A 10758-nucleotide genomic window follows, 5' to 3' on the forward strand; every position below is an offset into this window, starting at 1 on the left:
TTAAAAAAAAAAAAAAAAAAAAAAAACCACTGGGAAAATGTTTACAGATACTGATATCTGTGCCCCACCCGAGTCAAATAAATGAGAATCACTAAAGGTAGGGCACAAGCATTTCATAAATCTCCCAGGTGATTCTAGTGGACACCTAGGGCTGAACTGATCAGAGTCAGCCACGACAATCCCATTCTCCCTTTGCCCCTATTTGGTGTAGGAGCGATTCAACGAAATGAAAAAGAACTGCTAAGGGATCCTAGAAAAGATTCCCCCCCCCCCTTAAAAGGGGAAGTTCCTATGGCATGCAAGGCCTTTTGCCTTCCTCTCTTCTTCCTTCTTGGAATGTTGTGATAGGAGGAGCTCTTCGGAGCTGTAGCAGCTCTGATGTGAAGAGGTGTGGCCAGCACACAGCCCACAGAGCAACAATGCAGGCACCCTCCAGTGTAGCATTCTCTTTATATGAGCTAACTCAGTCTCTCTATTATTTACACCAACAGTAGTCAATGGTACTGTGACTTTTGCATATAACTCCTTTTTTCCTACTTATAATCTTTATTCATTCTTTCATTCATAATTTATCAATGTAAGTTGTATCATGGTTAAAAGCATGAACTTTGCCACCAGACAGCCCTAGCCTTGAGTTGGGCCTTACATACCTGTTAGCTGCATGGCTTTCTCTGTTTTGTTCCTTCTCTTATAGAAACAGTGATATCTATGTCACAATTCCATTATAACAATGAAATGAAAGGATATGCAAAAAGCAGCACATTGCTTGACACTGTACTCAATCTTAGCCATTTTTATTACATGCCTGCCCTGCACTCAGAACTTCCTCTTGTTCCACTGAGTAAAAAAAAAAATGGCTATTTACTCAGAATAAGTAATAGTGTTGCATTTGATTATTAAATACTATCCCAGGGTTTTTCTAAGGAAACATAGTTAAGAGTCTTATTATTCACAAATTATACATTAGATTGTCCATATACCAAAGTGTGAGATCTGTAACAGGATAATGATTTGTTTTCCCCAAGTTTCTTATGAAAAGAAAAAAAAATCAGTCTGGTTTTAGTCACTTGCAGCTGAAACCAGAAGGTGGGAGTAACTGTGAACACTATTGTGGGTTAGAGGACCAGTATTTTGTTTGATTCATGGTTTTGCAAACTCAGTTTTACTCCTCAAGAGAGGTAACGAGTTGTTTTTGCATTGGGTGCACCAGCATGTTAATTATAAAGTCAGGTTTCAATAGTTGCTTTAGAGCTAAGTAGAGAACAGAAGATATGACCAGAAAAATGAACTAGAACCCTTTCTAAAATAACACAGTGACTCCCTGGTGGGAAATCTGAAGGGAAAGCTATTAGTTTCGTTATTGTGTTCAGTGAAGGGAAAAGTAGGAGGGTTACATGGGGTGATCAAAAAAAAAAATCACTGAGTGATATGTACTCATCAATTAAAATAGGTAAAAATAATATATCTATAAACTATAGAGTATGAGTGAAATCATTTAATTTGTTAGGGAGTTGGTCTTTATTTATTTACTGGTCATCTACATGTTACTATTAATCGCTAGAGGTTTCAGTTTAACTCTTTGTTACATAACACATTATATGGATAAAAAATTCTTGCCCATATTTTGTACTCATATACTGGGTAACCTTAGGCAAGTAATTTGGGGCCCTTGAAAAGCACAATCATGATCCTTTTATGTTTTACAGATGACTTAATAATATGTGCAGCGGGGCTGGGATTGTGGCTCAGTGGTAGAGCCCTTGCCTAGCACGTGTGAGGCACGTGGTTCGATTTTCAGCACCACATAAAAATAATTAAAAAACAAAATAAAGATATTGTGTCCATCTACAGCTAAAAAAAGAAATTCTTTTAAAAATATATATATGTGCAGAAAGATTCGAGGGATATTTGGAAAAAAATTATATGGTTTCATGAGAATTTAACATAGCAGGCATTTGTTCTGTTTTAAGAGGTCTTTATCCTTGGATGGTTTTTCTAGACCAACAATTCTTATTAGTTTACCCCCCAGGCTTTGCCAAACTGAATTGAAGCCAATATCGATTACTCTGCAACTACTTTGAGGTCAGCATGGACCAGTCAATATTATAGCACTTAGGGAAAGAGAACTTTCTAAAAGGATTTTTAAGTAGTGGAATAATATCACATTTAATCCAGAATACCACATGCTTTCTTAAGAAGATTTGTAAGACCTACAATTTAATATGATAAGAACAATCTTGAAGTGGTATTCAAATCTACTTATAATAACTTTTCTTAGAATTTATAAACCAAGTTTCCTTTAAATTAACTGTAGTTATACATGTACTTCTAAACTGTGCTCATAAAATTCATATCCATATTTGTTTATTCAAAAAGAGCAATCTACTTTAAGATTGATCAAACCATAACCTGTATCATAATGAACAGAACTCTGAAGAGAAAATAGAATAGTTAATGAGAGTATAGTAGACTGAGTACTTCGATTTTTTGACTGACAAAGTCTGAAGTGCTTTGTCTCTCCTGAGGATATCACCCTAAGAACTGAGATTTCCTTGCTTATCTCAAGGTCTCTTGTCTTTAACATAATTTCCCGCCTCTTTAACTTGTCTGTGCCCAGTTTTTTCTGCCTAAAAAGTTATATTGTTCTTCATCAGGAGGTATAAAATTAATCAAATTTCTCTAGAAATGAATTGGACTATTTCCCATGTTTTATCACAGTGCAATCACTCTGGACTCCAGTGGAAATATCCATCAAGGTCCCTGCTGTAGAACTGTAGGATTGGTCACATGACTAAATTAGCTGGACCAATCAAGCTCTCTGCCTTTCTGCCAGGAATCGAAATCTTGACTAGAATGACAGAGTAGAATTAATGAAGTTGGAGTTAAGTCATTGCAGTGGATGTACCACATGAGTGTCCATAAATTTCTTCACAAAAAGCCCCAGAATTGTCCTGGTTTCTATCCCTTCCAAGGGCAGGTGGTATCTTCCTTTGATTCTAAGACTGACTCAATATTTTCCCACTTTGGAGTAAGAGATGATTGGAAGCATCTAAGTCAGCTGAAGTTATTTTCTCTATCTTGCAGCCAAAGGCCTTCAATTGATGCAGGCACAAGATAACAAATGGTACAGACAATACATGTTGAAAAAGCTCAGAGGAGCTAGATAATTAGCTCTATTATGATCTGATAAAGTCGTAGAAGATTTCATAAGGGAAATGAGCCATATGTCTTTCAGTTTGCCTTCCACCCATTGGGAAGCATCTATAAAAGATCAACAACAGTATAGTATTGAGCTAAGAGCTCAGGCTATGGAGCCAAAGAGAGTGGAGCCCAAATCCTGGATCTTTCTGGCTGTATGATCTTATTCAAATAAGTTTAACCTTGTGGTGCCTCAGTTTTTTTGTATGTAAGATGCAAATAGTAACACTCTTCTCATAGGTTCATGGTACACATTAAAATAGATGAGATTTTTAGGATACTTAGCACAGTACTTACCCACTCAGTTTTAAAAAGAAATAATTCCATTGTGTATTTCTTGGCACTAGTGAGAAACAACTCAAATTTCCATGGTGAATGAATGAAATGGTGCAACATCCTTGGTCTAAGAAAATGGCCACAACAGAAAGGGGTTCATACCTCATTCCACACCCTTCCCCAACACACATGTATTTGTTAGAATGGAGAATCTCATCAAGTTCTTTGTGCAACTTTAATATCCACAGTCTTTAGTGACTTGCTGATGGCATTTCATTAGCCTTGTAGTGACCCTGAGAGATGGGCCTCTTATCACTATTACACAGAGAGGCACAGCAAGTAAAATGTCTCCACTCAGATCACCAGGGTACCACTAGATGACTAAGAAACTGGCTTTTATTAATTTGATGTCTTTCCTAACTCACATAGCCCCTGTTCCTTTTAATAGCCAAGCATGATTAAGAGGGCAACTTTACTAATTTCTTTTCACTATCAAGTCTTTGAGGATTTCTCCAAACTCTACTTTAGCTTTCCTAGAGAGAGAGAAAAAAAAAAGTAAGCTCCAAATTCTCAGCTTCTTGAGGAGGATATAGGACAATAATATAACAAATTTGTAGTTGATATGGTAAAAGTATGTATAATATAGAGTGATTGATTCTAGCTGTGAGATTTTTGTCTTGAGGTTTTTTTCTTTATATTCCGTATAATTCATTCTTCTTACAGGAGCTAAATTAATATTTAAAAACAGTCTGTGCAATTTAACAAAACCCTGTCTTGAAATAAATAAAAAGGGCTGAGGATGTAGCTCAGTGGTAGAGCACTCCTGGGTTCAATCCCCAGTGAAAGAAAAAAAGAGAACAAAAGAAAGGAAGGAAGAGGAGAGGAGAGAAAAAGGAAGGAAGGAAGGAATTCAAACTCCTGATCATGACCTATAAGGCCTTATGCAGTTTGGATCCCTCTCACCTGCCTGAATTCATCCCTCATGTGCTATACTCCACACACTTTTGTCTTTTTTTTTTTCCATTTCACAAACCCATTAAACTCCTTTCTTTTTTTTTGGGGGGGGGGGATTGGGTGGTAACTGGGGATTGAACTCAGGGGCACTCAACCACTGAGCCACATCCCCTATTTTGTATTTTATTTAGAGACAGGGTCTCACTGAGTTGCTTAGCTTTGCTGAGCCTGGCTTCGAACTCCTTTCTTTTAAATGCAGCTCTCTAAGCCCACATCTTAATAGTCTGCCTCCTTGCCATTCAGGCCTCAGCTCATATGCTGCTCCTCAGAGAGGCCTCTCCTGACCACTCAGTCTAAAGCAGCTGGCCTTCTCCCGTTATTCCCTTCATATCAGGCCATCTCTTTTTTCCATATTATCTACCAAAACCTGAAATGAAGTTATTTGCAAGTTTATTTACTCATTTATGTTCTGTCTCTCACCCATACTCCCCATTAAATGCAAGCTTTCTGAGAGCAGGAGTCTTCCCCTCAACTCCTGGCAATGGTAATCTACTTTCTCCACATATAGATTTACCTATTCTGTATTTTGCATGTAAGGAATCAAACAATATGCAGTCTTTTCTGATAGGCTTATTTCACTTAGCACATTTTCAAGGTTCATCGATGTTGTAGCATGTATCAGAACTTCATTCCTTTTTTAAAAACATTTTTTTTTAGTTATAGGTGGACACAATGCCTTTATTTTTATTTATTTATTTTTATGTGGTGCTGCAGATCAAACCCAGTGCCTGACCCATGCTAGGTGAGAACTCTACCACTGAGCAACAACCCCAGCCCCAAAACTTCATTCATTCCTTTTTATTACCAAATAATATTCTGGCTTATGGACACACTGTTTTATTCATCTATACATCAATTGATAGACATTTGTATTGTTTGCATCTTTTGGATATTAAGAATTATGCTGCTCTGAATATCTGTTGTGTTTTTCCACATCCTTGCCAACACTTGTTATTATTTATCTTTTGGATTATAGTCATCCCAGTGGGTATGAAGTAGTATTTCATCTATCTGGATGATTTACCTATTCCTAATGGATGAGGATGCTGAGCATCTTTTGATTTGCTCACTGGACGTTTGCGTATCTTCTTCTTTTTTTAATTTTTTTTTAGTTGTAGATGGACACAACACCTTTATTTTATCTATTTATTTTTATGTGGTGCTGAGGATCGAACCCAGGGCCTCACACATACAAGGAAAGCGCTCTACCGCTGAGCCACAACCCCAGCCCCTGCGTATCTTCTTTAGAGACATGCCTGTTGAAATCCTTTGCCCATTTTTTAAATTGGATTGTTTATCTCCTTATTATAGAGTTTTCATAATTCTTTATATATTCTGAATTTAATTTCCCTGTCTTATTTGTGACTTTTAAAAAAATTCTCCCATGCTGCAGATTGTCTTTTCACTTTTTTGATGGTATTATCTGTAGCACAAAAGATTTTTAGTTTTGAGAAAGGCCAATTTTTCTGTATTTTTCTTTCATAAACTTGTGCTTTTGGACTAGTATCTAAGAAATCATGTCTAAAAAGCAAATGTTCTTAGGGAAACTAGACGGGAAAGAGAGATTGTTACAGCAAGATTGCAATAAATCACCAAGTTGATCTTCAAGCAGGAGATGGAAACTTTATTCACCAATTGGTGATCCAGATCCACCAGCTGGAGGGCTAAGGGGTACGTAGGCGTCTTTGTCCAAAACCATATTAAAGCATAAGTGGCTGTTGCTATGATTCAAAAACATAAACAAACATCATGAGATCTAAAACCATAAGCAGAAAAGGGAGTGGGCCAAAATGTCCCTAGTTGAGTACAAGTTAAAGAATGGTTACCAACATCTAGACACTCAATCTCTGAGGGTACATTGTCCAAGAAAAATGGGAACCAAAGAGAGAACACTTTTACACTGTATAAGAATTGCCATTTTGTGTTGCCAAACATGCTATGCTAAGCAACTGTTGATGGGTACAGAGGCGGGACATTCCCTGGGAGAAGCATTTCTTACAGGACATGGAGTCTCAGAGCAAAATGGAGTCTGCTTGGTCATTGCCCATATAGCCTGGCCCATAACGATATAACAAGGAAGAAAGAGCCGTGTAAGTAAAGGCAGGAGACAGGAAACCTACCTGGGAGATAGTTTCAGAATTCAACATATTTGGAGGCAGAGGTAGAGAAGGAGGCAGCCTACGGAGCCCAGAGCCTGCAGGATTTCTACACAGAAGAGGTGTGGAGATTTGAGGGTAGGTACTGTAGGCATAGTGTCTGAATTCACGAAGTCAATTTGATCGCCCAGTGTACTAAGAAGGGGAGAGCCCTGAGGCTGGAACAGCTGAGAATGCCCTTGGAAGAACCACCATCCAGAGAGCATGAAGAGCTCATGATAGAGTATGACAAGGACCCGCCAGAAAGGTAAGAAAACATCAGGAGAGATTGGGTTTTTACCAGTGGTGGTCCGGGGGGTCTTGTTGTGTTCATCTGCACTTATATCCATGCAGGAGAAAATTTCAAGCAAAACATCAATGGTAGTAAAAGCATAGCAAAGTTTATTACAGTAAAAAAGAAAGATCCCCTCAAGGCAGAGATGGTCCTCTCTGAGGAGAGAGGGGTCCAGTGTCCCCTTTGTTCCCTACTTTTATTAGAGTATTAGGAAAATTTCTGGAGAATTACACCCAGATATGACCTCTTAACTCTTGACTGATAGTAGAGTGGCACCAAATTTTAAGTCCCTGCTGCCCATGGTCTTACCTACAGGTACTCAAGTGAAACTCATGGGAGGGGGCAGATTTTACTACTCTAATAAGATTTAAATGACATGCTATAGATCTAAAGGCAAGTCTCAGTCATTGGCACCTGCTGACTGGCTTTAATTGAATTTGTTCTCTATAGATTTTATGATTTGTGGGCTTTGCTTTATTTATTCTGACTTCCTGGGTCTTGGAATCTTTGGTCTGTTTAAAGGTCACGTAAGTCCCCCTTCAGGATAATTTGTATTCATATCCTAAGGGAGGAGTCCCAAATTCCAAGGCCCAGAGAATAGCCCTGAAAATAACAGGTTGTTGGTCGAGAGATGTAACATCCTATTAATTTAAGACAGAGCAGGGCCAGAATGGCCTTGGTAAACTGCTTTTAAAGAAAGCAAGAGGAGGACCAGCACATGGGCCTAATCTAGAGAATCATTCCCTTCACATTCCTACCACTCATATTTATTTTCTACCTATCAGTGTCACATGGCCAAGAGAAGAACAAATTCCATAAAGAAAGGTGCGTTCAGCAGTGCCCACTAGAGGTTAAAGAAGACAAGGACTGGAAGAGTCCACTGAAATTGGCATTTGGTTCACTGTTGCTGTCCTTATCAAGGCATTTCACTGGCAGAGAGAGGGGCTGAATATGGTAGAATACAATGCAAACATACATAAAAAGGTTATGATTATGCAAGGACTACTCTTTCCAGAAGTTTAATTATGAAGAAGAGTAGTGACCCAGAAAGGAAGCCAGGATTTTATCAGAAAGATTTTCAGCTTATGTAGTGAAGGAAACTGAAAATCCTTCTACTTGTAAGGGGACAGATAGATGAGAACAGCGGGAACATAAGGTTAAGAGAACAATTCTATAAAATGAGCACACTGTGCTGACCCCCCACAAGCTTTCTTTGCCAAAAAGCAATCTGTCTGCCGCCCTGCCTAGCCTGAGTGGACAGGATATGTCACATTCCTCAGCAAACAGAGGCAGGGGTGAAGGTGGCACAGTCTGTAGAGGTAATGAATGATGGGGGTTGAGAGAGGACAAGGACTGGTTATCAAAGAAAGGACAGTGGGTTGCTACTGATTAACCTCCATGCTCCTACTTCTTCCTGCCCTTAGACACGCACAGAGAAGAAAGAGAAGGCAATAATTAAAAGGGGGGTTCTGGGGACTATAAAAGAGCAAGACACATCCCCTCCCATGGACACTTGTGGGGATAGGTGCATGGAGTACTGCATACGTGGCAGACGTTAAGGGTGCCTGAGTGGCAGGCCACTCCTCCCGTGCTAGGCATGAGCCGCAGGCTGCTCACCCTGTAGGCTCAGCTCTGGGCATGAGGCCACGTGTTGCAGTCACAGCACTTGCTCCATGGACTGTTCCTCAATTGATTACCGTAAGGACAGTTGGCCAGAAATTGCATTGGTGGCTACCTGTAATCTGCTTGGCTACTGCCCGAATATTTATGTACATAGTAACTGTGCGATAAAATCAGACCTGCTTCCAGCCTGGTCTCCAGAGGTCTTGATTCGTGACTCTGCAGTCACACTCTCCTCTACCCTGTTCCGTGGACCCCCTCGCTGGACAAGAGAGAGCCCAAGCAGACCCCCAGCTCTGGGGCCCCATCTCTTCAGAGAAGCCTATCTTTGTCTTTTTCTTAAATAAAACTTGCTCTCTACACTTGCGTTTCTCGGGTATTTAACCTTCAACACCAGGGAACAAGGACCCATTCCTGATCTCCAAAACTAGTATCAGTATTTCAAAAATAATTTAATTCACAAAGTTATGTATTTATAAAATCAGTGAAAGGGCTGGAGGGCCAGAAGTCAGAGGACCACCACTGAGCTTCAAGATCACATCAGTGCCACTATAATCCAGGATTTCCACCATTGTCACCAGGAGAGCTGCAGCCACCATAGCATTCCTGCTGCACCTCTGTGATGGTGACAAGGAGGAGAATGGGAACTAGTTGAGGTGACTGTGGGAGCAGGGAGCAGAGGCTTGCTCCTTCCAGCAACAATCCAAATATATATATGGTTATAAACAGATCCCTTGTTTCTACATGGATAATCATTTGCAATTAGCCTTGAGCACCATGTGTCAGCACTACTGTCAGAAAGTCAAGTTTAAACCAGGCATGGCGGCGCATGCCTGTAGTCTCAGCAACTCGGGAGGCTAGGGCAGGAGGATCACAAATTCAAAGCCAGCCTCAGCAAAAAAAAAAAAAAGTAGCTGGGCATGTGGTTCAATGGTCGGGTGCCCCTGAGTTCAATCCCCAGTACCAAAAAGAAAAATAAATAAATAAAACAAAGAAAGTCCAGTTTAATAGTTCAGTTCTTGCACAAGCCTACTGAGGAAGTTAGACAGTTTTCCAAGATCACCCCTCTAAGAAGGGACGGAGCCACACTTCAAACCCAGCCTGTCTGTTTTCTGGTGTGTTTCCAAGGCACAGTCATCAGGCAAGATGTTTACCACCTGCCCACATGGGACAAAATGGAAAAGAATGTCTATCCTCAACTGACCTTCCAAAAAAATGGTTTAGAATCCTCCCAAATGACCTGGGGAAAAGTGCCATTCACCAAATCTGAAAACTAGACATAAACTGATCTTGTTTCATATTCATATGCCAAAATCTATTCATTAAACTGACATGTCTCATCCCCATTTTACCCAGACTGTCACAGTTATGTCTTCTTTAATTTAAAAAAGAATCATGTTACCACCTTTTAAGACATTGACAAATCCATCTGATCAGTCATCGGTGCACTCCATTCTACTCTATCACATTAGACAGCCAAGGCTGAGTTGGCCATACTTTATAGCACATCAAAAATAAAATAAGCCATGAAAGCTTTTGGACATTATTGCTATGGTATCAGACAGTCACAAAAAGCAAAAAAGCCTTGATGAAATGCCTTGTCATCATCAATTTCCTCATCCTGTTACTATTAGGTCACTAAATATATGAAGCAGTTATATAGGAAACATTTAAAAGAAAACTGCAAGTCTCATCATATAAGCTCTCTTCTACTTTAATTGGATATAATCCCATCAAGAAAGCTCAAAAATAACTAAGCATCTTAACAAGTTTATTTAGCTCCACATTTTTTTCTTAAAGATAGTTGAGTCACTCTGTAGTGCATGAAACATATTCATTCACTATTCTTTGAGCATTTATCAATGGCCTTTGGAACTACAGAGATAAGGTTACTTACTTCAAAAAACTCATTGTGTAATTGGGGAGATAGACATGTGAAAATAGCCAACAAAATACAGCCATCATCTTTAGGGAAAAAATATTAAATGGGGCACCAGGACAGGGAAGTATTAGAAGTTCAACGGGGACTTTCACCTTGTGTGTTAATCAGTTTTTGTGTTGCTATGACCAAAATACCCAACAGAACAACTCAGAGGAGAAAAATTTTATTTGAGCTCATGGTTTCAGAGATCTCAGTCTCTAGATGACTGATTCCATTGCTTTGGGTCCAAGGGATGCTGCACATCCTGGGGGAAGGGTCCAGCAGAGGAAAGCTGCTTG

This window comes from Marmota marmota, unplaced genomic scaffold (genome assembly GCF_001458135.2).
Source record: "Marmota marmota marmota unplaced genomic scaffold, marMar, whole genome shotgun sequence".
Classification (NCBI taxonomy): domain Eukaryota; kingdom Metazoa; phylum Chordata; class Mammalia; order Rodentia; family Sciuridae; genus Marmota; species Marmota marmota.